The sequence below is a fragment of the Falco punctatus genome (assembly GCF_963210335.1).
Source record: "Falco punctatus genome assembly, chromosome: 7".
Taxonomy (NCBI): Eukaryota; Metazoa; Chordata; class Aves; order Falconiformes; family Falconidae; genus Falco; species Falco punctatus.
The window spans coordinates 64,699,942-64,726,636 of record NC_137587.1 but is presented as its reverse complement, the minus strand read 5'-3'; the positions used below and the strand labels follow the sequence as shown (position 1 = coordinate 64,726,636).

Here is a 26,695-nt window from a genome sequence, read left to right as displayed (position 1 = left end):
TGGTGAAGGTTGTGTTTGAACTTCGCTGGGAGTGTTTCACCTCCCTGCACTGCCGGATTTAACAGTTTCCTATAGGTCTGGGCCCTGGCTAAGCTGTGCCTAGGGCTGGTTTTTCCCTGCCGTATTTTGACGGGGGGGGGGGGGGGGGAGTAATCGGAGCCGGAAGGAAGTCCCTGGCCAGCTATAGGTGCTGGCAGATGTGGGTATAGATGTATCTGTTAGCGAGCATATCGTGGTGGCTCCTCTCTTTTCCCAAAGCTTCCCCCACGCACAAGGAATTAATAGATCTGGATTAAGGTAATTCAGGAATCCATAGGTTCGTCTCTCAGCTTGGGAAAGATGACAGGCTCTAGGAGGTATGGATGGGTGACATTTCCACCATGAGATCCGTCCTTTCCCTCTCCCCGCTCCCCCCTCTGCGTCCCCCCCTTCCAGCCCTAAATGTGTCATGCTTTGTCACATCTTCTGCGTGTGTGTTTTTAGAGAACATTTGAATAAAAGGCTCGATGCCAGGTATTGGTGACACAGTGGGTGGAATTTGCAGCCTTTCCACAAAGAGTTGGAAGCCTCCATTTGCATAAGGTCAGGGTACAGCTTCTCACAGAACTTTAGCAGCATCTCTGTCTCTTAGCAACACTCTTGCACTCTTGGTCCCTGCATTAAATTGACTGGTCCTTTCCTTTTCTTCCTTTCATAAGGAGGCTTACAATAAAATGTCACCCTTCCAACCTGTGCCTGTCACCCAGTAGGTCATCTGTTTCTCTTACACCTCCTTCCCCCCCCCCCCAACTTCATCTCCAATTAGGGGATGAGATTATTCATTTGGTGGATTCCCAAAACTGCTTCATTTTTTATTTTGTTAATTAATATTAATAACATTTCTCCCTTTGTATTAATAAAAAGGAGCCCTCATAAACAGTGAGGAGATAAGGAGCAAATTGCAGGCACCTGCAAAACAATGGGATTGGAGAGGGGTAATAAGGCGAGTGGAGATAGAGAGAGCAAGGTTTAGGTCATCCTCTCCACCCATTTAGTTGATGCAGGGTTGAACTCAGCATGGAAGCCTTCAATGTGCTCAGAATATTAGAGTCACCCCTCTTGGCTCCGGCATGGGAATTGGTGACAGAATACAGATGCTGATAGGTGGTGTTAATGGAGGGTCAGGCTTGGACAATAGTATCCATCACTTGCCTCATGGCTCTGCTGTCAGATGGAGTCATTTCTGACTGCTCTATCACCAAGATTTGGGAGAGATTCAATTATTACCTTCAGCTTGGCAGCGGAAGATACAAATCTATGCCCAAAGGACCGGAAAGAGCACACCCCTCTCTCCCAGAGTGGGCTTTTCCCCTTTCTAAAAAAAATTAAAAAACGAAATATCTGTGCCATTCAATGTGCCCCTCTGCTACAAGTTCCTGGAAAAAATCAGCCACCGCATTGCTTGGCCTGAGAGTTGCCGGGCAGTTACACAGTCCCTGTGAAACTTTTGTAGGGAAGGTGATGGAGGAGCCTCTAAACTTTGAAGCCTGTACGGAGAGTTTGTGCCCTTTCCCCCGCCAGGACTTCGGGCTCCGCATCCCTGGCAGAGATAAATCTTGTCTCTGGGTGTCGAGGGGCTGAGCACGACCCACTGCTGAGCCCTGCTTCACGCCGGGCAGGGAGGTTATTTATAAAGTGTCCTCAGTAACTTTAAGAACGGGGCTAAAGAACAAACTTTAATCGCGGAAAAGCTCTCCATTTACCCCTTCCTACTTTTTAAAGGTATTTAAGTGGTGATAGTCGTTTTAAATTCAGTCCGGATTTTATTCCCCGGCTCCCTGTGGCGAACTGATCCACTTCTAAAGAGGAATGGCTTGTTTTCTCTAACACGTTATCCACCTCTTGAGTGGTGCAAATGCTAAGGTGAAACCTGGTGCTTTTCAGCGCTAGTTCTTCAAAACTCTTATTCAAACGCCTCCCTCCCTGCTCGCTGCTCCTCCCGAAGCTTTCAGACACTGTAATTCCTGCAAGATAAATTCTCAGGTAATGGGTTCTGAGAAAAAGCAACAGAGGTTAGGAGTCAACTGCCTCCTCTTTAATAATTCACATGTCATATTTCTTCCACTTTGTCAAGTTGGCTAAAGAAGATGGGCAGGGCTGAGGTAGGCAGACACTTGAGTTTATTATCCGAGGGCTGGGGGGACCCAGGGAAGGGCGATGCCCTCTCTTCCTCTAGAAGAGGGGCAAATCCTGCTGTCTGGCTCCCGGGTTGCCATCTGCTCGCCCATCTTCCAGCGACTTCTCAAAGAAACCCTTGTTCTCCATCAGACGCACTCCTGCCTGGCTTTCCTCATCCTAGGATCGCTCATTCTCCTCTCCTGTTTTACCTTTAAAGATTTTAATCGTCCTTTCCTTCTTTTACCACCATAAAAAAAAAAAAAAAAGACAACTTACAAATACACCTGAGCGAAAGCCCATACTTTTTTTTTTTTTTTTTTTTACCCAATGCAAGGTGATGTGTCTTCCTGAGTTATAATATCCTTTCGCATGGAATATTTCTCTGTTCGTGTTTGTAAGAGTTTCGGGGCTCGCTAGCTCCAATCCAAACAGTTGCGGCTAACCAGAGGGGAGCTGGGGTTATCGGTGGGGTGAGGAAGCCAGGGCTGGGCTGCCTTCCTCCAAAGCACCAGTGCAGTCAAACACCAGCCGCTGCAAACGCCAGCAAAAATTTGTCGCTGAAGTGAAAGATGCAAACAGTTGGCTCTTTCGAAATCTGTCAGCCTTCCTTACGTGACACAGGTCCCCAAAAAGAGTATATAATTGATACATTATAATCCCAGGAGTCCCCGCTAATTTGTCTTTTCATACCGCTTTTAGAAAAACTTCCAGGATTTTCCAGTTTTTCACTGGCTTGCCCTATCCTTAATGCACACTTCCACCACATTCCCCCTAAACCTATCTTCTAGCGTGGGTGCGGAATAATGTCATATACCTGTGAAGGTGTCGGCTGCGTTTTGAAATAAAATAGAAGAAAAGGAGACGAGAAGCGGCTCCCTGAGCCACTCCGCCTGCTCTCGAAGGCTCAGGCACAGGTGAAAACGCGAGTGACAGCAGAGCGGAGAATGCCTTTATTCTTCTGGGAGCTGCCTTTTTCGTCCTCTTACTATATTACGATTTTCCTCATGCTACGGTTTAAAGTAAAACACTTTTTTTCAACAGTCTTTCATTGAAGCAGCAACACATTTTAACTGATCTTTTGCAGTGTAGTCTCTTAAGTCTGGCTCTAAGTCTTATCCAGAAACAGTAAATCTGTCTTATCTGTCAGATTTCGGTAACTTTATACATGAAACGGAAGAGCAAGCAACTTTGGGGGATTTAGCAAAAGGACTTATCAGTGTAAGTAAGGATAAGAGCAAACCCTGAGGCCCATGGGAACTTTGCCCTTGTGATACTGGCCGGGGTTTGTTACATTTTTGGTTAGAGCCTCATGACTTTCACCCTTTCTGCGAGCGTCGTTTCCAGAACCAGGCAGCTCCGGTTCGCTGTGCCGATTGCTCTGGGATTTTGTTGGGGTTTATTTTTCCTTCGGAGGAAACCCCTGATGTTACTGGGGGGTCAACCTTCAAAAATAAATATAAACCCAGAATAAGACCCATAAGCCAAAGAGAAATGCCAGGCGTCAGACAGTGACAGTGACCTGGCCGGCAGGCTAGAGGGGGCCGGCGGGAGCATCATCTGGGGGGGCAAAGAGGCGCGGAGGTGCTGTGCGCTGCGGTTTGTGCCCAGTGCTTCTGCCCTTGGCTCTTCCGATGGAAGCTTGTGTGGCTCACGGCTTGCACAGGGGTGGCAGGCTGGCACAGAGGTCATCCTGGGGCTCCTAAAATACACGCGTGTCCTCATATTGTCTTTGCGATTGTCTCGTTTCTCCCGTCCAGAGGAGGATGAGGGGCTCCCCGGGCGGTGCTCACCTGCCATAAGGCATAACGTTACCCCGGCTGAAACTCTGGCACTTCAAAACTTTTTTATTTTTCCAGACACAAGCACTCTTCCTCCCCCCACCCCCCTAGCCCCCCACTCCCCCCCGGCTCCCGAGATGTGAGTTTATTTTCCCGGTGCCAAACCGCTCCCAGAGACACCCGGCAGGCGCCGAGCGGGGCTCGAAGGGAGAGACTGAGCCTCCTCCATTGGCAATCAGCAATGAAACGCGCTTGAAAAGCTGCCAGGGAGAATTAGGATAGTAGCCTTATCCTGCAAAATCAGATGGTTTACAGTGTCCCTGAGCAGCTGTTAAGCTTGTTGGGTTGTTTATTATTATTATTATTATTATTATTATTATTATTATTCGGCGTATTTTTTTTAACACCTGCGAAGTTTGTCTATGAGGATGCCACTACAGACAGAAGCCCTGAGTACTTGACAGACTCCAGAAAGTCCTTGGCATCCTCCTAACGACGTGGCAGGTCCAAGGACTCAGAGGCGGGAGCGGAGCTGCGAGCGCGGCCCCGCGCAGAGCCTTTCCCCACCCGCTCCGCCGGGCACGGGCAGGCTGTCAGCCCCCCCCCGCGGGCGGCGGTCCCTGCCCTTCCGCCCCCAAAGAGGAAAGAGATGGAGGACTTGGGAGGGGAACCCGACTGCAGCTGGTTCCTCCTGCCTCACGCACAGCCTGCCCTGCGCGGCGCAAGGAGGGAGGGAAGCTCTCTAGACATTCAGACAGCCCCGGTTTAGTAGCGAAAACAGGACGTCTGGTGCTTTCTGCTCCTAGTTTCCCAAGAGGAGGAGGTCTGGTGCTTTCCGCTCCTAGTTTCCCAGGAGGAGCTGGCATTGGTACCCGGGCGCGCTGGCTCTGCCGGGGCAGCAGCCGCCCCGCTCCGCGCAGCGGCCGGCGGAGAATGCGATCGCACCAGGGCTTCTGCTCGCACCGACCACCTGCGGTCATCTTCGCTCTGTCTTCCAAACATCTAGAGCATCCCCCCCACCCCGCCTTGATTCCACTTGCAGTTTCTTCTTACTGAGTTCTCCAAGTCTCTCTGCAACTTGTCATAACCTGTAATAAAATGCCCTTTTCGTCAGGAGTTGAAGTCCAGAGGGCATCAGATCCATTTCCAGCTGACAGCAGAGAAGCGAGGCAGGACAGCGGCGGCAGGATCGCTTTCTGTCTGCCTCCAGGGCTTTAACCATTTCACTGCGAGGCTCCTCGAGGGCAGCCGGACCTCAGTGTCCGGGCTGTGTCCCCCCACCAGTCCCCCCGGGCAGTGCATTGCAGCCTGTCGTGGTCCCCCAGCATCACACTGGGGCTAGGGCTAGGGATCCTGGGCAGCCCCTGCCCTGGCAAAGCCCGCAGATCCCTGCCAGGGAGAGCATTAAACAGCAGGGCATCCTCATATCTCCTTGGCCCAGCCCAGCTATGTGGTGTTGTTGTTGTTATTATTATTATTATTATTATTATTACTATTACTGCTATTACTAATATCATTAGAGTACACTGGAAGAAATGCAACTGCTATGTGCTACACATACCATTATGCATTATATAGAAGGCAACATCAGATGTGATGAATATGTGCTCTTTTTATGTCCATATTCATATGCATTGAGAATAATGCACAACAATAAATATGAACATTTATAAATATGTGCTGTACGTGTATGTATATACATATGCGCATGTATAACCATACTGTATATATATGTGCATGTGTGTTTGCACGCAGAGTAGGTGTATGTACACAGATACAGAAAGACAGGTTTTCCGTGTTACACTACACGAAGCAGTGTGTGTCCTGCCCAGCCTGTTGCCTGTTCCGTGTACAGAGGTGTGTGTAGGACTGCAAAAGTACGCCAGAATATAAGGTGTGTGAGGCCAATGAGCCTTTAAGTGGCTACATGTGATTTTCTATTTTTTTAAAGATCAAGCAAACAAATAACAAACAGGAGCTGGGTTGAAATTAGGACCAGCAAGGTGCTTTGTAACCCCAGTGCTGCCCGGCGTGTCCTGGCAAGGGGTCAGGCTGCGGGCTTGTGACGGGGCTGCGCCTCTGATCAAGTATTTATGGCCACTGCATCTTTGCATAACATTTACTTTGCTTTCTTTAATGGTTTCCTCGACTCCTCTCCCGCTCCTCGCTGCAAACAGCCTCAGTTCAGCCCCAGCCCCTGTGATGATATCAAGAAAGGTTTTTCTTTTTTTTATGGTCAAGCCAAAGCGAGGTCATTCTAATAATACCCAAGGTCACTGGTGGGAGCCACCGAGTCTCCCAGTCATTTTTCATTTGCTTGCAACAGTTAATGACAGTCACAGGGATGGAGCTGGGAGCTGATGGCCATGTGATGTCACCAGCACATGCTAGGGGATTATAAGGGCAGGTACAGGGCAAGGTTGTGGATTAAAAATGATGGGGGAAAAAAATCACTATTAACTGCTTCACTCCAGCAGCTTGGTGGAAAAAAAAAGGGTGCAGACAAAGGAGGGGGATTTTTTCCTCCTCCCACTTCCAAATCAATCCTCCAAAATACCAGCTCAACTGCTCCATTTTTTTCCAGATTTAATGACTCAGCTGGAAAAGGTCTGCAAAATGTGCGAGAGGAGACACCGCTTACTGTACCAGCTGCTGGGCAAGAGGTTGTAAAAGCAACCTCGCAATTACCCGAGGGCGTTCCTCTCCCTCCCATCCAAATCAAAGGCCTCATGCCTTTCCTCCTGCTGCCAAGGGCAAAGCCTGTGGTGACACCAGCAGGAGTCAGACCTAGACAAGTTTTCGGACCTAGACAGGTATGTTGGGGAGGGGTTGTGGTTGTTTTAACTTCTTTCTATTCTAGCTGTCCACTTGGGGGAAAAAAAAAAAAAAGAAGAAAGAAAAGGAAGCAGACCTCCCGGTTAGATCACTCCCTGGTTGAGCTTCGGTGCTCTTTGGCTGGAGGAGCCCTGAGGGAGGTGGGTATTGATTTAACCATGTGCACCAACTGCGAGGTTCACACTGCAAAGTGCCCCTCACACAGCCATGCTCACACTCAGCCATGCCCCTCGCCTCCGAGGAGTCACCCCAGAGATCTCAGTCCTCATGTGTGGCCCATCACTTAAACCCATGTACTGTAACATTACACGCTGGAAAGCCAGGAGTTTCCACCAGCCTGCAGGGACCAGAGAAAGAAGCTACATAAATCAACTAGATTCCAAGGTTTCTTATAATTTAAAAAATATAATTATATTCTGCTCCAAAAGGTGCAGAGGTAAGAAGTTTTTAACCTGTAGGATAACTAATAGTTTGGACAAAGTACTTTTTCTCACTGGCAAACAAACCAAAAGAAAGATAAATTGCATTTTAATATTCACTCAGCCTCTCATCATTGCACTATTTTGTCTTAGTTGTTTCATCTTATTGCATTTATTTATGAAACATGACCTTCCCATAGCCTTTGTGTGTATATTTTTATTCTTTTCTGACATATTAACGGTATAGTGACCATTGGTTTAGTTGTTTATTATTGCCATCATATAACTTTTAAAAAAGGAATTCCATGAAGAAAGTTGGATATCAGTTAAATTTTTTTTCTGATAATGTGGGGTTTTAATCATTCAAGCTACAAGAGTAAAAAAACACCCATTGAAACGCGGCAATCCAGAATAAAACAATTAAGACAGAAAACAGGCTACCCCTAGGCTTGTTTCACAGCCTACAACCATTTATGAAAGTCTCGCTATTGAGGCCAATGGCCTTTGGATCAGCTCCTATTTAAGGCAGAACAGATCAATGGCATGAAGAGACAAATTCAGGCTGATGTAGTTGTCCAAAATACACTGGCACGCATAAAACCTGTACTTTCTGTTTTATGTGCCTGTTGTCTTCCCTTAATGCTCATTCCTGCAAATAACTTTTCCTTCAAATGCTGCATCTCTTTTAGATGAAAAGAGAGAAACAGATGCAGCTGGAGGCTGAATTTTTGAGCCAAATCATGCTGTTGTAAACAGTCGTGGCTGCAGTGAAGGCCTCTGAAGGCTGCTGAGCTATGGCAGTATGATACCTGCTCTGAGACACGTTGTTAAGGATCTTCAGGTGTTACCCGGTATTTACTTCGGCAGTTCTGTCAGAATCAAAGGCTGATTTATGCATTATTTTTTCCCTGAGAAGATACAAACCCACGTGCTGCTCCTCGGATGAGAAGAATGTGGTGCGTTCTTCCTATCTGCCTGTTTTCCACAAAAATGAATAATGTCCCATTTACAATTAGGCCTGACTTGATTTATCGTAGTTAATAGGATTAGAGTGTCAGCCTCTCTCAAGAATATTCAAATGCACGGGAAAAGTGGTACTGAGTTGCTGGTGTCTTTCTTCTCCTCCTGTGATGGGCATAATGACACACCTCCAAACAGAGGGGATTTGTCCAGTGGGAGCAGGCAGATTATCTGTATCTAGTGAAACAAGGCGTGCATGGCAACCTTTGCCAAGGCTCAAAGACAGAACCTACTCACTATAAAATAATTGTGTCACTACCTAACCAAGGCACTCTTCATGTTTCATTTATCTTTTGACTGTAATTGAATGGTTGAAAAGCAAAAAATGTAGACAAATTCCAGCTGTATTGAGATCTGTTTCTTTCTCTGCTACCATGGCCCATCATTAGATAGTTTCCCTCTCTGTACAGAAGGTCAGAGAGTATAAATATAAATTGCATTTTGCATTACTTCTAGATGAGTGAAGCTGTCAAAGCAATAATATAAGCTTTCAGTCCCACATTCTACCACTTCTTTCCCATTTTTTGGCCAGGAGGTCATGTGCAAATTGAACGTGACAGCCCAGACGACATGTCCAACAGACTTATATTGTTAGACTGTTCTGCCATGGCACTCATCACAAATTAAACCCGCATCAGACTTAGAGCTCTTCAGTAGCTGCTAACAGTAGCTCAGACTTCTTGCAAAAAAGTTTGTGTCCACATCAAGCTTATACAAGAATAACAACTCTTTGGGAGGATCTTGTTGAAAATGCAGAAAACAGGAAAAAAATATCACAGGCAGGCAAACCTGAAAGAGCAGATCATAGTAATGCAAAATTTCAGTTGGTTGAAAGCTGGATACATTTATAGTGCATGCATATGTGTGTACTCTTCAATACCGTAAAAACTTACACCTCCATGAAATTTAGGTGAACATTCTATTATCTTATAGTAAGCGATAATTCAGTATTTAGGGGATATTTTTGCTGTCAACATTCAAAAGGGAACAATCCTCTAATTTTCCACCTCTTTTTACACTAAGTTACCTTCATTTCTGTTGGACAAAACACTCTGTATGCCGGTTACTAACACTGATGATTTGGAAATAAATGTATGTTTATGGCATTGAAATATGCCTGGGCAGTCTCCACTAGCAGCTATTTGGATGATGTAGTCTAAATGAATTTGTGAAAATAAATGCTGCTGAGCATTGTATTTTATACTAACTCCAAGCAAAGTTTATCTGCAGAACACCAGAAGGGTGAGACTTCAGCTGGGGTAGAATCAGGTGTCAAAGTAGCTTTAAAAAGTTCTTTGTGCTGTGTACAATGTTGGAGAAAAGTTAATGCTGAATGACAGTGAAACAAGATGGCTCTGGGGACAGAAAAGCAGATTTTGAGCCCTTCACCTTCAGGTATCTAAAAATTCAGCACAGGTTGTGAACGACTGAAAATTCTTAGCATCTGGCAGCGGTATGCTGGCCTATGCTAAAGAGCTGGTTGTCTTAGTCCAAATCTCGGCAGAAAGGAGTTCACATTATAAATGACATTATCTGGCAAATCTTTGCAATAGTCTGAGCAGAGGGGCCAAGAACTAACTTGGCACAGAAACCCACGCCTTCCCTCATCGCAGAAATGTTCTCTCTAGATAAGGACTGAGGCATACATATGGATCAAGAAAAGTCCCTGCCACTCTTGCTCTACAAGCTTTCCATGAATTAACAAGAAGTTCATTTTCAAGGACTATCAGGCTTTTGCCTTTTTTTTCCCTTTCTTTTCTTTTTTTTCAGAAGGACTAAACTTAGAGCGAAGAGTTTGAGTCCCATCTGGTACAAATCGGTAGGGGCTTTGCAGGCTTCAGTAGAGCTACACTGATTTACACCAGATGATGCTATTAGAGGACTGAACTATCCAACAATAATTATAAAAAATGTCTTTGATTATGCATGTGCAACAACTATTTATGTTTACGTTGCAGAGATTTGCATGTAGCACAGTGGGGAGTATTTTATCTCTTCAAAACATTGCACCAGCATAAATAATCCACCGACATTCAAATGAGCAAAGAAATACCCGCTTTTTACCACAAGATGGACCATAAAGGTTTTTTCTTCACATGTCTTTTTCAAACAGATTTGTCAATAATCCTCAAATGCAAAGTTCATTCTAAAGAAAGAAACATGGAAAAAGAAAAAGAAAAAGAAGTTATGTTCTTTTCCAGGTGGTTATATTATAGATTGCTCTGAACAGCAAGTAAGTCTAGGTGCAACCAGATGATCCTGCATTTGAGAGAAGAGGATGGGGGAGCCAGGGGAAAGTACGACATCAAAAATGCCCCATAAAAGGCAGTACCACACCTCATCTGACAGTGTTCAAAGCAAATTGTCAAGGAATATGAACCAGTTCAAATCCAGAGTGAATACTTGAAGCAATTGGAAGCAAACCTATCAAAGGAGGAGATGGAGATAATCATGTGAAAACTGGGAGACATTCTGTTGAAGTACCCGCCTGGAACGGCACAACAGAAATTACCATTGGGGGAATTACACTGACATTTAAGCTTTCAAAATAGAAAATGCTTAAAATATGCAGTAATGTGTTCTACCTTTGACTCACAAGAGGAAAGGGAGATGAAAGCGCAGGTAATATTCCTTTGATGTTGGAACTACATACATAGGTCTCCTGCTTTGACTTCTGGTGGGTTTTTTTTCTATTTGCTAATTGAGCTTTGGTGGTGCTTCGAAGGCATTAAATATCTCAAATGAAGGCATGTTGCCCTACTCCAAATACAGCTTTCCTCTTGAGACCAAGGGAGAAAAGCGTTGCTGGCATTATAAGTTAGATGCCCAGCAGAGAACAGAAAGATGCAGAGACATCATTTTCATGGCCTGGCTCCCTTCATTCACCTTTGCATCATCCTTCAAATGCCCCGAGTGCTGGTGACAGTCGCACAGGTCTGGTATAGCAGCATGGTCATGATTGCAAGGTCATCTGGGCATATATCCTGGGGTGAACTCACTCAGCCCCAACTGAAAAAGCCCCTGGATGTTGCCGGGTGACGGCTGTATCGCTTTTGTACCCAAAGGACCTTGCTGCCTTTGAGAGCGACCTTTGCTTCTGCCAAGAGTGTTGATGCAACAGCAGGAAGTTTAATCAAAACATGAGGAGGAAGCAGAGGCTCCAAGACTTGATAGCTCCATGCTCTCAGCTGTTTCCTTTGTTGAATTCTGGAAGAAAGACTTGAGATAGCAAGGTATTCTTCCATTTACACCCAGAAGAAGTAGATTTTGCCCCACATGGAAAAACATACAGCACTGAACCCACCTGGGTGGTTTGGCAAGGATTCTGGTCTGTTGTCCTACGCAGATCACGTTGCCTCAGTTTCCCTATCAACAGAATGAAGATGTGATAATGATAATTCACCTCTTGGGAGCACTCTGAACAGTAATTAGTGTTTTTATTAGGTCTTCCAAGATGAAATGTGTCACATAAATGGACAGAGTTATTAAACTGAATTTAATTGGCAAGGGCTTAAGAAAAATGTCTATCATAAAAGGCATAAAAGGATACCTTTGAACAAGTGAAGGAGCTAGTGGACTTGATCCTGGCATAAGGATGCCCTTTTGTGTGACAGAACACGGGCTTGGGATGAGGGAAAGAAAGCCATCACACCCGACACTGGGTCCTTCAACTGGAGCCCAACATGAGGACTCATGTCAGGTGTATGCTCAGGATCCATAAGAGACAGAAACTGAGCTGAATTTCTGAAGTAAACAGGGTGAAAGTGAGCTTCTTTAGAAATCCTGCATGCTCAAAGCAATGAAGAATCAAAAAAATCAGGCCCAGGTCCTGGCAGAGGAACTTAACAAGGGGAGCACAGGCTTCGTTGGGAGCTTTCAAACACCACTCAGATGAGGTAACTGTAATTTTCTATCTTGTGGATCTGTTTTTCTCTAAAAGCAGATATCTCTATTTTCATTATTGTTTTGGAGGAAAAATAAGCTACTGTCTTTAAAACCAAGACTTTAATCCTCGCAAACTAGCCAAACCTCCAGGCACACTGCTTACCAGAATTGCCATACAGGAGAAATTTGTCACATTATCACTACAAAATGGGGCCAAATTTTCAAAGATGTCTCTGCAATGATACTCCGAAATCCGGTACTAAGCCATCAGGGGATTTGCATGCACAGTTTGGGTTTCCAACATTACAATAAGAAGTTTAACTCCAAACACAACTGTAGTGCACACGTGCATTGAGAAAAGCCTCTTTTCATTTTCCGGGACAAACAAGAGTAAACTAAAGTGAGACAAATTACTTCTGCTTTGCATGCAGGCTTCCTTTGATTTTTCATGAGAGCTTAGACACCCAGAAGTTATGTTTATAGGACCTAATCAGAAAAAAAAAAAAAAAAAGAAGTTTTAAAAGCTTCTGCTGTTTTAAAATCAATGAATGTTGAGCACTGAAGTCACCCAGTAGGTATTAATTTCATACCCCTGAAATTTATTCTGTTAATGATTGTAAATCTGTCTCTAGGTCTTTTGAGGACATATAGATGTCCAAGATGTCAGGGAATGTAGTGATAGGATGAGGGGCAACGGTTTTAAACTGAAAGAGAGTAGATTTGCCTTAGCTATTAGTAAGAAATTCTTTTCTGTGAGGGTGGCAATGCGCTGGCACAGGCTGCCCAGAGCAGCTGCGGGTGCCCCGTCCCTGGCAGTGCTCAGCGCCAGGCTGGATGGGGCTGGGAGCAGCCTGGGCCAGCGGGAGGTGTCCCTGCCCATGGCGGGGGGTTGGAACGAGGTGAGCTTTAAGGTCCTTTCCAACCCAAACTATGATTCTATGATTAAGATGGATCTGTTCTGAGAGGTTAAGTTCAGTCCTCTCTGTCAGTAGGGAGAGCAAAGGTAGAGCTGGGTAACTCTTGCCTGCAGCATCAGTGGAGGTGGCTGAGAGGCTGTAGTGTACAGATCTGCACAGGACTGAACAGAATCGGACAGTTTCGCTGTGGTTATAGACTTCTCTTCCTTAGCGGCACCAGCTATTTTAGGCTGGCAGACGTATTGAGTGTGCTTCTAAATCTGCTGTTTCTTTTAAAATTGATTTTATTCTCCATCATGATTTAACCAGTTAGGTAAGCAATGTTTCTCTTTCCAATTTTATCATTAACAGGTTTTGTCATGGCTCCCTTTCTTCTACAGTTCATGCATTTGTAAATCAGTAGCTGCTTTAATAATATTTGCAGTTAGTATGTCCCTTCCCTGAACCACATTCACCATACTTACAGCATTCGTTCAAGTACCTGTGTCAAGGCTACTGTGTCAAAGGTTTTCATCTTTTCTCCCTATCTAAAAGAGGAGTTTGGGATGGTCCATTACAGGTACTTGTACCGTACACTTCAGATCATCCATTTAAGTGTACTTCCTAAATTGTCACATTAGTGCAGTCCCAAAGCAGAGTGTATAATCATACAGCAGATGCTAGATGAGATGCTCTTCTGGGGTAAAGTGACATAGCTGTACAGTCTAGCATAGTTCAAGGTAAATTTTTAAGACTGGTCTCTGCTTTCTATTAGTCTAATATGGGTATGCAGTTATTCATGAGTTTATATGTATTTCATCATTTGCTTGCGTATGAATCCATTACATGTATTTTCATGTTATGTGATAAAATACAACGAAAACGGTTGCAAATTTATCAACTGGAATCTTTTTTCTTCTCTTCTTTCTCTCCTCTCTTCCCTTTACCAAATTACTAATAAATTAGTGCTTAGGGAGCCCATTTATGATGCAGAGGAAATGTGTTCAAATCTTCTATTTGTCTTTCTATTTCACTCTGTGAATATCTTCACTGTGGGTCCATTTGTTATTTTTATATGAGCATCTCTGCCTCAGAGGTTTTGACCAGAAAGTCATACCTAGATTTGAGAAGTCTTAAAGTTTAACTGAAATGGATGTAATTTATTTTTAAACATTTATATTTTCCAGTGGAAGAAATACATGCACATATGGGATTCAAGGTAAAATGTCTCAGGGTCTCTTCTGGCAGAAGAGTTTGTTAGGGCTGTGGGTTGGATGAACTGACTACAACCTCTTCCCTCCCCCAGGGATGGCATCTGCGAGGAGGTAGTGCCCAAGGTGAGAAGAGAAATGGCCAGTGCTCCTCAGCCAGGGGAAACTGACACTTTAATCAATTCACAGTCACTGTTTGCTTCCCATGTCATCTCCTCTGATACACAACTTTATACTGTCCTTGCTGGCACCGCCTTTTTTTTTTTTTTTTTTCATGGAAGGCCTGCAATCATTGGCATTATTTTCCGCAGCTCTAAGATCGGTAATATACACATACCATCAGTTTCTTACCCCAAAGCATTTACTGTTCAGATCCTCATTATCAGATATGCTATAACAAACTAGTATTGTTAATAGGATGGTTGAAAGCCAATGACATTTCTTGAATAAAATAATCCGTGATGTATAGCTGTGCGTGAGCAGGAATGGCCAACATTTTTAAAGACTCCTATTCATCCCATTGCTGGAGCAACTCAAAACACCAGCCCAAATTTTAATTTATGCATCAGATCTGTGCTGAGCAAAGGAAGTGCGGAGAAAATGAGGTTGAAGAGATTGATCGCTGTAAATATCTGTTCCTTTGCAGACATTTTGTGAGCAGAGTTCTTCGTCACCCATGTCAGGCTGTTGTTTTGGTGACGCCTGACATAATACAGCCAGCCAAAAATGAATGTGGACATCCTGAACGTTTGCACCACGGCTCATATCCTTGAAGGTCTTTAGGTGTCTACTCATTGTGGTGTGGCAGGGTAGCTCTACACCATCCGGCTGAGTGACACAGCAGTGCCTGAAGCCAGGCTCACCTGGCTCTGCAGGACTCCCCCAAAGAGGGGGCACCAGGTGGTGCAAAGCCACTGTAGTGGATCTGGTGCCATCTGCCCTCCTGGCCATGAGCACGGAGGCTCTTGGATGTGCCAGCAAGTCCTGGCTGCCAGAGCAATCCCTCGATGCCGCTGACAGCTTGTATGAGGGACAGGACTGTGTCCAGATGGCCCCAGATTTTGAGGAACTGCACTGAGAGATCAACACTGAACTTACCCCTCCCACGTCAGCGGTGGCGGCTGAAAGCACTTTCTTCTCCCACATCCCCCATATCCTACTCCCGTTGTCTGCCATCCCTGACAATATCGTCACTGACAATGCCACCCCATCACCATGCGGGCTTGGCAGCCATCCCTGGCTCCCCCTGACCTGCACCGCCTGTCACCTTCCCTCCACCACCCTTCTGAGGTCCAGCCTGGTCTGCTGTGTGCCCCTTTCTCCTCCTTTCTGTGTCTCCTTCCTCACCACAGCCTCCCATCTGTCACCCATCCCAAAAACCCAAGTGACAAATCACTTTTCTCAGCATCCTGTGCCTATCTTCCAGACATCCTTTACACTCAGTTTTTCCATCCTACAGCAAGGTCATACTTCTTAACCTCACTTCCCAGATGCCCATATGCTTTCTTTTTTATATATATTTCTTTCTTACCATATCTCAGTTTCTTTTTCCCCCAGTGATGCCAGCTTGGATCATCTGTTTACCCACATCTTATACAACTGCCTTTCTTCCTCCATTCCCCCTGTCCTCCCTTCATGGCACTCCTTTAGCATGAGTAGCCAATAGTTGTTCTCTCTTATCACTTAAGAAATCTTCCCGAGGTAGGATCTTTAAAAAAATTATCAAAGTCATAACAAATAGGTCAAACGTATCAGGCAATCTCTCTCATATGTTGTCATTTAATTTAAAATGGACACTGGATGCAAAGTATGTAACAACTGTGTAAGGTGATGGTGATGCACCCTTTCCTGCACCATTTGAAATTTATCTTGTAAACACTTCAGACTCCAAGGAGCATTTGCAGTGATGTGGACACCATTTGATATGGCACATGTTATCATGCAAAAAGGACCACCCAAGCAAGTAAAAAAAACCCCAGCCTTCCCTATTTACTAAGATCTGCTTTTATTGGGGATAGGTTTACTAGTAGGACTAAGGAGATTGCATCCCTCTTCCCTCACTAGCAAACAATCCATGGATTCCCAAGAGAGGAAATAGAGCCCCATCTCTCTCATGGTACTATTCATGCCCATTTGTGAAGAAAACCTGCTCTGTGCCACAAAACCAGCCCTTCTCGCTAATTAATCTCTTTGCTCTGGAAAATACAACTGTTGCTTCCCGACTCTTCTTTTGTCTGCCCCAGGCACACCACAAGCTCTTGCTAACCACCTCCCTCCCCTTCTCACCAGTCATCCTGTCTCCAGTGACCACCTATAATCACATCAGGCATCTTGACCCTTATCCCAAAGTTTAGAATAGGCCACTCCATTGTTTTTATTTTTTGCTCTCATCATTCTGTGTTGCCAGTACCATGCACCGGCTGATGGGCAGCTCAGTTTGCTTTGCCAACCAGCTTCTGAACAGAACTTTAGCTGTCTTGATATCGGGAAGCTCACCGGAGCTGCTCTGATGGTTACCCTGTCTGTCACTTACAGAAGACAAAGCCTGTATTTCTTCTACACTATGAAATAATAACTAACTGGAGCTCTGAACCCTGATCAGTAAAAACCCTTCAAATATTTGCAAGTTTTCTACTGTTTGCCTCTCTGTGTTCACTGCTCTTGGCTGAAAACATAATTGCTGAAGTAGGCAGGAAGGAGAAATGACACTAACGCAGTGGCTGGGGCCGCAGCCCTGCTTGGAGTGCTGGATCTGCAGCTAAATCTGCTCTGCAAAATGCAGAGAGGGGTCATGGGATATTTCTAAATGCTGTAGAGGAAAAAGTCACCCTCCTTTTCCCAGGTTTGATCTCCTGAGAAGCACATAAACCCCTCTTTCTGTTTCTCTGTATATTGACACATGTCTCTGTGTGTATGCACACAGACACATGTGCCTGCAAGAAGGTGACTTGTTCCAATTGCAAAGGTTTAAAAGCCAGACATGCTGATTTCTTACCAGGATTTAAGGGTCCAGAGCAAAACAAAAATATCAGAATTAATCAAACTACTTCCAAAGAAAATGTAAACATGCTAGAGATAAGGGAGGCCCAAGGAAATGTTAATACTTTAATATCTAAGCCAACTCTTCTTATTCTATATAGGACAGTGGTCCCCAATCCACAGTCCTCTGATGTTTCCTGTAGCAAAAGAAAATTTTTAAAAAGTTGAAATTGAGACTGGCAGGCAGAGCAAAAATAAAATGTTGCTTGTGGCACATTACTTGGTGTGTGTGAGTATTGTGCCAGGCCAATGACCCTGCAAGAGGCTTGTTCTGCTCATTCACATTCCTCCAAGCAGTAGTTTTCAGCCTTTGGCCAGGAGAGACCTTGTGGTCCATGAGGCAACCTCCAAGTGACCGGGAGAGGTAACACCAACTGGCAGGTCTGCGGTCAGCAAGAAAAATGGCAGAGGCTAGAACACTGAAATGGATTGAAAAATCCTGCCTTATGGGAAGAAATTAATTTAACTCTTTACTTCTAGCTCCATCACTAAGCCAGACCAGGATGAAGCCATCAGACAGGCTGCTAAAAAATACACCCAGAGAGATAATTATGATGATGATGTAAAAACACCCAGAGCACAACCTAAGTTTTATAGGTGAGAAATTCAGCTGCAAGTCTACCTTTTACCCTTTTAATTTTAAATGCAGTCAAGATGCCACAGTTAATAACATAATCTTCTGTGTTTTATGGGGTGTACAGGTAAAGACCAGTTGGTGGGTCAGGCGCGGCTGCTTCAATCCCATCCTCACCGGGAGCCTCAGGAAGCTGAAGCCATTTGCGTGTATCTGGACAGGCACACATGGAGTAAAGAGAAACCAGTTCTGCAAAGGCACCAGAGGATTCCCCTCCCCTCCCTTGTGCTGGTCAGTGATGGAGTTAATAAGAGCAGAGCTAGTTTCATTTGCTACAGGCTGGTTAATGTGATAGTCCCTGATGAAACCCGTGACCATGATGGACCAGAGAATGACATGCAGCTGGGGTCTGCAAGAGGCATGATTTTAACACAAATGAGAAAAGGGATAATCTCCCCCGTCGCTTTCAACTTCCCCTTTTTTCCTTTTGGATACATCTATTAAAAGTGAAAGATTTTTTATGCATATAAGTAGATGCTTGGCTGGCAAAAACCATCACAAGATTTTTGAGAAACTTACAACAATCTTTGGGACCTAGCTGTCACGCTCTTTGTAAAGCATTCAAGTTGGTACCTCATACCAATCTTCTTTCTAATTTAATCCAGAGTAGTTGAGACTGGGCTACATTTAGATCAGTGAAAATCTGGTTGAAGAGCCATCATCAAAGGCAAGGAATAAGAGGAACAAATTACCAAATTACCGAACTTGGTGCAGGCATCTCCTGGAGAAAGGCTGGGCTCTCCGTGAGCATCCTTTTAAAGGCTTATTTTGTGCAGGGGAAGGCTCTCACCTCCCCTAGTACCAGTTCTGTCACAGATTAATAGTCTCTTTCCATAGCAACACCTGACCCTTTCCTCCCCTTGCTGTGATTATACATACATATATACATATATATACATAAAGATATATTCCCTGTCTAGGGAAAGAATGGACAGCTGACAATTTTCTGTGGCATCAGCACAATTTAATGAAAGGAAGGCTTAAAAAAAAAAAAAAGAGACCTGGAATGCTACATCTGAAAAAAAGAAATATGGGGAGTCATGGGATCCGCAACCATGTCAACAGCACAACAAGCTGTTATCAGTAGCTTCAGACAGGGTCCTGCTTCCAGAAGAGACTGTACTATGACAAGTATTGAATAAACATGGGTGACAGCACTTTGGAAACAGGCCACTGCTGGGGCAGCTGTAAGGGATTGTCCAGGAAAAGGCAGTTATCTACTCTGAGGCAATGGACTTCTCGTAGGCAATGCTATGAAGTTGGTCTGCAAGTGCCTGGCTAAAGTCCCAACTATACTCACACCATCTCTGGTCACTGCTTTTCAAATGAAAAGCACATGTTTCGTGTTAGAAGCAGAACCATCTTTCATGGCACATTTCAGGCTGTGGTATGTAGGATGGGTTGGGTGGAGCTCAGCCTCCTGACACGTCTTGTAAGGAGGAAAGTACAAATAAAGGCAAGAGAGAGCTGCACCTAGAAAAAAACATAGTACCCAAGAATGGAGTAAATAGGAATTCTTTCCCAGAAAAATCCAGAAACAATATTGTATTTACAGGAAAAATAAGTTTGCACAAAGAACTGAAGAGTTCAGCTTGCAAGAACTGAATCTGTGCACAAACCCAACTTATAACCAAAGGGGAGAATGTGATCAGGTCCAGGAACATACCCTAAAACCATTCAGAGGCCACACACAGCTGCTAATAAAAACCACATGAATGAAAGGTTAACGGCTCTTGATAAAGCAACCAGCACACAGGAGTGTCACCCAGCACTGAGCAAGACTGCTGCAGATGATGGGTGACGCTGAGATGTTCTCAGTGTGAGAAAGAACAAGTCCTGCATGCCTGGCCCAGCACACTTAAAGGGTAGGGAAGCATTTGGAGGTGAACCCTACAGGACAAGCTCAGGATAAAAACAGATCTCCCAAGCATGTTAACAGAGAAACAAAACAGACTTTTAGCACTGGTATTGCTACTGACTTAAAAAACAATAGCTTGCACAGGAGAACATCATCGTATTTAAGAAATCCAGCACAGAATGGATCCACAGCCTAGAGATAAGGGAGCTTGCAGGTAAATTGAAGGCTGGCAATGACCCAAAACCGCTGAAGAGCGCATGGAAAAGCATTGAGTGCATGCTACTGATACTCCAGTGCTCTGATGTGAAGAAAAGGTATTATCCGGGGAGAAAAAAATCATTCCTAGGGGCCAACAGATTAGGTAGCGTGTTTGTTCCAGCTGTGAGGAGCAGGAGGCAGTCTATCAACATACTAAAATATCTTAGCATCTCTCATTAGAGCTGATGAATTTTTTTCTTTTTTTTCTCTGATGAAACAGATGTCCAATTCATTGTATCTGAAACATTTTATTTCATCCCAGAAGATCCACGCTCCTCACCCTGGCGCAGCCCCCTGCTGAGGCTGGCACCGGAGCTCAGGACCCTGTGAGCTCAGGGACTTGGGGCCGTCGGTCAGGAAGGATTCCTGCACGGCCCCGTAGCAAAGCCAACAGGCATGTTTCAGGGGAGGCTGAAACAAAGGGGTTTGAAATTCCCAATTTGTTAACCTTATGGACCCTCCGAGGCTGCTCACAGCCACAGGAATTAAAAAGGATGGGGACAGGGGAGAAAAAAAAAAAAAAAAAAAAAAAAAAAAAAAAAGACGCCAGGGCATTCCTTGCTTGATATTGTTATCCCAGGGCTCCCAGGGCCAGCGCGGGCCGGGGACCACTGGGGCAGAACAAAGAGTCAACGCAGACATCAGCGTGCTCAGACAGAGGGTCCTGCTTGCTGAATGAACGAAAAACTTTTGACTTTTTAATCCCAAACTCAGTCAGAAGGTTATTAGACCAATGACTGCTGAGCCTAAACCAACAGCAAGCCCCTGACTGACAATTTCTACACATTATGCTAATAAAATACAGGACTTCTTTGAAGCCGACGCATGTTTCTGCTCTTGCCATACACAAACCATCCCATAGAACCACATGTGATGCTTTCCTAGCGCTATTCCTCTGGTGTTTCTGTGCATCTCCGATGAAATATGGTCCCACTAAAATCACAGGCAAATTACATTCAGCTGTGTTTGAATAATACAAATACACTCACGTAAGAAACTTCCAAGCAATTGTAACTTCTTAAATAAGCCTGAAAGACTGAAAGCCAGAAAGGAACTGTTAGCGACAAAGTTTGATGTAGTAAAACTCTCAGTGGTGGGCCGTATCCTAGACCAGTGTTTACACTAGGCTCTCAACCCTGTGGCTGAGTTAAGGGTTAGCTTCTAGAAAGCTATCCAAACCTGCTGTTACAGACTGAAGTGATGATAAACTCACCAGGTCCTTCAACATAACAGTTCAAGATATATTGTTCACCTTTAAAATGCTGTTTATTACGGTACTTTTAAAACTAGATGCTAGAAACTCAGGGATCAAATTATAATCCCTATGTCTAGCTGCAGTTCTGATCCGCCGTCTGCTCTCTGCAAGTCACCTCGCAGACACACGTACTCAGTCTACACTGCCTGGATATTTTTATATTCTTTCTTTGGAGCAAGATGTCAAGCAGCAACTATAGGCATAAGTCAAGAGAGCAGGAGGGAATCACAGCTAATCACCTTAAAAGACAAAGCTGCCTTTTAATTTCTCTAATATTTTATCTTTTTTATGTAATTTATTGTGGTGAAAACAGGAAAGATTTGCCTACCTGTGTCAGTAAACTTTCCTGGGGTCCACATCAAGCTGATTTATTCCCTTTTGAAGAAGACTTCTGCAAGGGAAGAGTATATCCAGATTTACATCACAGTAAATGAGAACAAAATCAGAGTTCTCAGGAGGGTAAAATAAGCTTTGGATAATTGCTGGAATTGTCTTCAGCTGAGCCAAATTAACAAAGTTTCAATCAGAAAGAGACTTTAATTCTGTTTAGCATTTCCCACCACCCCTGTTAGGTGGAATCGTCTCATTTAAGAGCCTAAGAAAGTACCAGGTGGAGAGAGCTCCTGGTGACAAGTCCCAGAGAGATGCTGTGATGGTGCACTGCACCCCAGCCTAGCGGCGAGCACCCGTGCCCTGTGAACGCGTCCTTGCGGGGGCTGTATGGACAGCTCGAGCCGCGCCTATAGCCGGGCACCTATAGGGGGTACGCACAGAGTAGCGGGCAGCGGCCCGCTGGAGCCCGGCGGGGCAGCGGGCGGGGGGCTGCAGGGAGCGGGCGGCGCCCGCCGGCCCCGCCGAGCATGCCCTGCCCTGCCCTGCGCGGCCCTGCGCGGCCGGAGCCCCGTCCCCAGGACGAGCGCTTGCCCTGTAAACCCCCGGGCTCAGCGGCGGAGGGGAGCGGGGGTGCAAGCGGGGACCCTCGAGGGGCGAGCGGGGGTGGGAGGGCGGCGGGCGCGGATGCGAGACCCCCTGGCAGGGCGGCCGGCTGGGAGCTGCGACACGGCCTAAGAGTGCAATTAGTATTATCTTGATGAATTTATAGGCAGCGAGTCCTTGCTGTGCCTTTCAGAAGTCGCAGGGCACTCTGTCCCCATCTGTTCCTTTATGATTATTACTTCACTTCTTTTTTTCTTTTTTTTATACTAATCGTTGACCTAATATATATGGCTGGGGGAAAGGGGGAAGATGCGGCTCCTACACCGTCAATCAAAACTCTTCCTCAAGCCCTCCCCACACGAACACTCTCTATCTCCCAGCGGTGCTGGCAAGATGTTCTTAGCCAAATACATGATTCTATTAATGAGCACTTATATTTGCTAAGGAATGCAAATTCTTTCTCTCCGTGTATTATTAGCTGTATCAGAATGTTTGTCCTTTCAGTCCTCTTTGAAGTTGAAGGAGGAAAGGCTGTTATGTGGCACTGAGAAAGGGAGGGGGGGGGGCGGGGAGGGAAAGGAGAGGGGGAAAAAGCACTTCTAACTCCTCCGGGTTTTTATTTGTTCTCTTGCCAAAAACGCCAAAGGTAGTAAAAGTTACAGAAATTATTTAAAATGTGTGTTTTTTTTCCTCCAAATTAGATAGATATTTTCCAACTGATCGTCCCCTTTTCATAATAATGGGATCTAATGAACAGCCTGCTTTGAATTTACTTTATAAACTAATCTCTCTGATGCTCTAGAGAATCTATTACGAGTTGGAAGGAAATAAATCCAATTGCCTCCCCGAACAGGAGAACGGCTGTTCCCGGCGCTTGGAGCGATGCAGGAGCAGCCCCCCCGCCCCTCCGCAGCCGCCGTGGGACCGGGCAGCGCCGGGGGTCCCACCCGTTTCAGCCAGGAATTCCCGGCGGGATGCGCGGAGTTTGCGCGGGACGCGGCGGAACCCAAGAGCCGCTTGCTGCGGGTGTGCAGCGCGGGTGCGGAGGGGTTGCCGTGCCCCTGCGCGGGGGCTGGGTCCTCGCCCACCCCCGGGGCAGACACGCGTGGGGGCTCTCTGCAGCGAAGTTTTCCTTCCAGATAAGCGGCGGGGCGGGAAGGGGGGCTCTGCGTCGGCTCAACTTTTGTCATGTATCACTTTTCCTCTTGAAAGGTGTTATAACAGCAATTCAATTACAGTAAATAGTGTACATCATCTTCACAGCTGGAAAATTCTGTAACTAACTGTGACCAAACGTTGTAAAGGAATATAGCTTAACCAGTATTACTTTTTTTGTTGCTGACCACAGGTTAATTAATTTCAAGGAGCTTAGTATATCTAAACAGAAACACACTGAGATGCTGGCAAGAAATCATAAAATATAAAACGTGGAATTAGGAAGATCATGTGAAATCTCCACAGCAGTATTTGGTGCCTGGGAATAATTCTGGCGGTCCCCCTCAGACAGCCGCCCGCCACAGCCCCGACCCCCCAGCCCAGCGGAGGCACCGAGCCCTCCGCAGACACCCCAGGGCACACTCGGGTGCCCACGCGTGGGTGCTCATCCCCCGTGGGGGTGTGCGGGGAGCGCACCCACCCGCGCCCGGGGGTGGATGCGCCACGCACTGAGGCTCGCGTACACGGTCCTTCCAGCAAACCCCGCTTCCACGGCAGGCGTGCACCGAGCAATAGAGACATCACAGGCCATACGGCTGCGGCTAAGCGCCCGCTTCCAGCCCGGTGCTGGGCGTGCAAGAAGGTAGAGAGTGTTTCTGGGCAGGGCCGCAAGGTGTGCGTAGAGCGCTGGTCTGATAAAAAAATACATGGTCAGAGAAGCCCCGAACCACCCGTGTAAAAAAACCGAGTGAAATTCCCCATCTGTCAAGCGCGGCTCTCATTTCAATTAATGGTAATATGAGCTGCCGTCTCCAGTTGTGACTGAGAAGATTTAAGGACGATTTCATCTACTGGGGGGTATACGAAAGGGTGCTATGTACCGGCGGGGGTGTTTTCAGCCCGGTGGGTGCTGTTTCCCCTCGCCGGGGGAGCGCGGTGCCCCCCCAGCCCGCACCCGGCTGATCCCGTCCGAGGGCCCCGCAGCGCGGCGGGGTGGGACGGGAGGGGGTGCCCTGCCGGGGGGCAGGATCGGGCCCGGGGAGGCACATCCAGAGCCAGCTAGGAGCTGATCCCGCTGCTGAAACTGAGCTCGTCCTGCGTGGTCGTGGGCAGCGAGAGGGGGAGGTTGGGTGCTGTAGGTGGGGGGGTAGGGGGGGTCCCGATTTGGGGAATTAAAAATAACATACACATACCCCCCACCCCCCAAAAGAAATAGAGAGAGACTGGGATTAAAGCTAGGTGGATTTCCCTGAGAAAGGGAGACAGGATCGGGCCCCTTCGCCTGCTCCTGCCCCGGGTTAGGGACGCCCTCGCCAAGCGGGCTGGAGTCACCAGAAGCGTTTCCATTAATTTCCACGTTTGTTAGCAAGCTGTTGGCCACGCTTCAAAACAAAACAAGTAAAAAAAAAAAAAAAAGAAAAGAAAAAAAAACCAATCCCACCCTCGATCTGTGAAAACTTTATTGAGCAAAAATTCTCCAGCCACGGACGGTCCCGCTTTGCTTTAAAAAGGAAGAAATTGTAAGTCGCCACCTCCAAATTGCACTCGCCAGCCCCAGAACAAAGGTCTGAGCCCCCACGTTTTGCAGTTGTCAGGACAATCTTGTCCATCTCTAGGGTGAAAGGAATACAAATTCCCGACCTCCCCTCCCTCAGCCTCAGCGAAAATCCGCAGGAGGGGAGATCACCACTTCAGCCCAGCGCCCACCGCCCTTCTCGCAGGACAGCTCTTTACTATTTAATTTTTTGACTCTCCCCAAGTAAAAGTTGGAGGCTTAAACTCCTACCCCGCGTCCTTGCCAGGATGGTAACGATTCCGTCCTGCCAAGTTCGTTTGCTGCTTCTCCTCCCCTCCCTGCCCCCCGAGCAGGTACGAACTCCCCGCAGCGGGACGGGACCTTTTCAGAGATTAAAAAATATCAGCGCGATACGAGCACAAACGTGCTGGTTTCCAGGGCAGCTCGATGACAAAGGCATGGTCAGGACTTGCATCAATTTTTTTCTACTTTTTTCCCCCGAATACAGTTTTTTCATCTCAAAGCGGGAAATTCGGCAGCAGCTGAAATTTCTGATATACATGTGCAAAAATAATTGTGTTATTTCCCCCAAGGAGGGAAGTAGTTCTTATAAATTCTCTTACACTTATTTCTGTTTCCCCCCACCGTCCGTCGAATACCTTTAATCTTGCGTCTTTCTAAGTCTTTCTCAGATTTTCCTGTCTTTATTTCTCTATTTCTAAAGTTGCACCCGAAAACATGGACCGCAAACGCATCACCATCCAGACACAGGTAGAAAAGTACAATACCCCGAATCCTCCTAATTCTAGTTTATCTTTTCCGGAGGGGAAAAAAAAATAATAAATCGCCCCCCAGAAGATGTTTTTGATCATCCTTTAAACTGACCCATCACTGCATGTTCAAATTACTTTATTTAAAATTCTTTAGCCTTGTTTATTTTCTTCAGGAAATTGCTTCCACTACCGCGTAGGTTCATTTTTGTGACACAGCCCAGAAATATTCCCAGCAGAGAAAAAATACACCGCAAACACAGCTCTCCAAAGTTTTTTTTCTTCACACCCTCAAGTTCTTCGATAATTTTCTTCATAAAATTCTCACCCATCATTTAGAAAAGGTGGGTCCGCGCAAAATGGGGGGTGTATTTCTTAATTAACTGATAGCTTCAGATGGCAAGGGGGGAAAAAATGGATGTTATTTCTATTATTGAGACGTCATTTAGCAGAGTGACCACTGTCAGATCCGGGGGGGGGGGGGGGGGGACGACACGGGGTGGGACGGGAAACTTTGGCGGGTTTAAATACAGGTTTTCTTATCATAACTTCAGCAATGCAAATCTCATCATTTCAGGCATTTTGCAGAGGTTATTTTCTGCTTCCCAGCGTGGCAGGGCAGTTATTTTTTATTTCGAGAGAAATTTTGAAACTCCAGTTACTCAGTGGAGTCTGAATCCTTTTGCATCCCTTCCAAGGGGAAAAAAATGTTCATCTTCCTTGTTAATATTTTTTTCTTTCATAAAGGTATATATAGATATATATAAGGTCAATTATCAAAAGCACATTTTCTCTGCTTCCCTGCCCTATCTTTACCTGAGGAAGTGCACTCGGCGCCAGAGAGGTTAACTGAAAATAAAATTAAAAAATATATAGATATATATATATAGAGAGAGAGATGGATAGATGGATAGATAGATAGATAGATAGATAGATAGATAGATAGATAATCTCAAATAAAAAGCCATGCAGGTTGTGAAATATGGGGGAATTTTTGCTATTTCTTAGGATTTGGCTTGCAGAATACCTAGGAGTAAAATGCAGAAGAGGAAACTTTCCCGTGATCCGAGGTC

The 26,695-nt window shown here is 45.7% G+C and overlaps 1 long non-coding RNA gene across 1 annotated transcript; it reads left to right on the top strand.

Moving 5' to 3' along the window:
* The first annotated feature begins 184 nt into the window (after positions 1 to 184).
* LOC308067460 lies at positions 185 to 24,767 on the top strand. The gene is made up of 2 exons (XR_013929625.1): positions 185 to 4,719; positions 4,759 to 24,767. It is a non-coding gene; the product is annotated as an uncharacterized lncRNA (long non-coding RNA).
* The last annotated feature ends 1,928 nt before the right edge of the window (positions 24,768 to 26,695 follow it).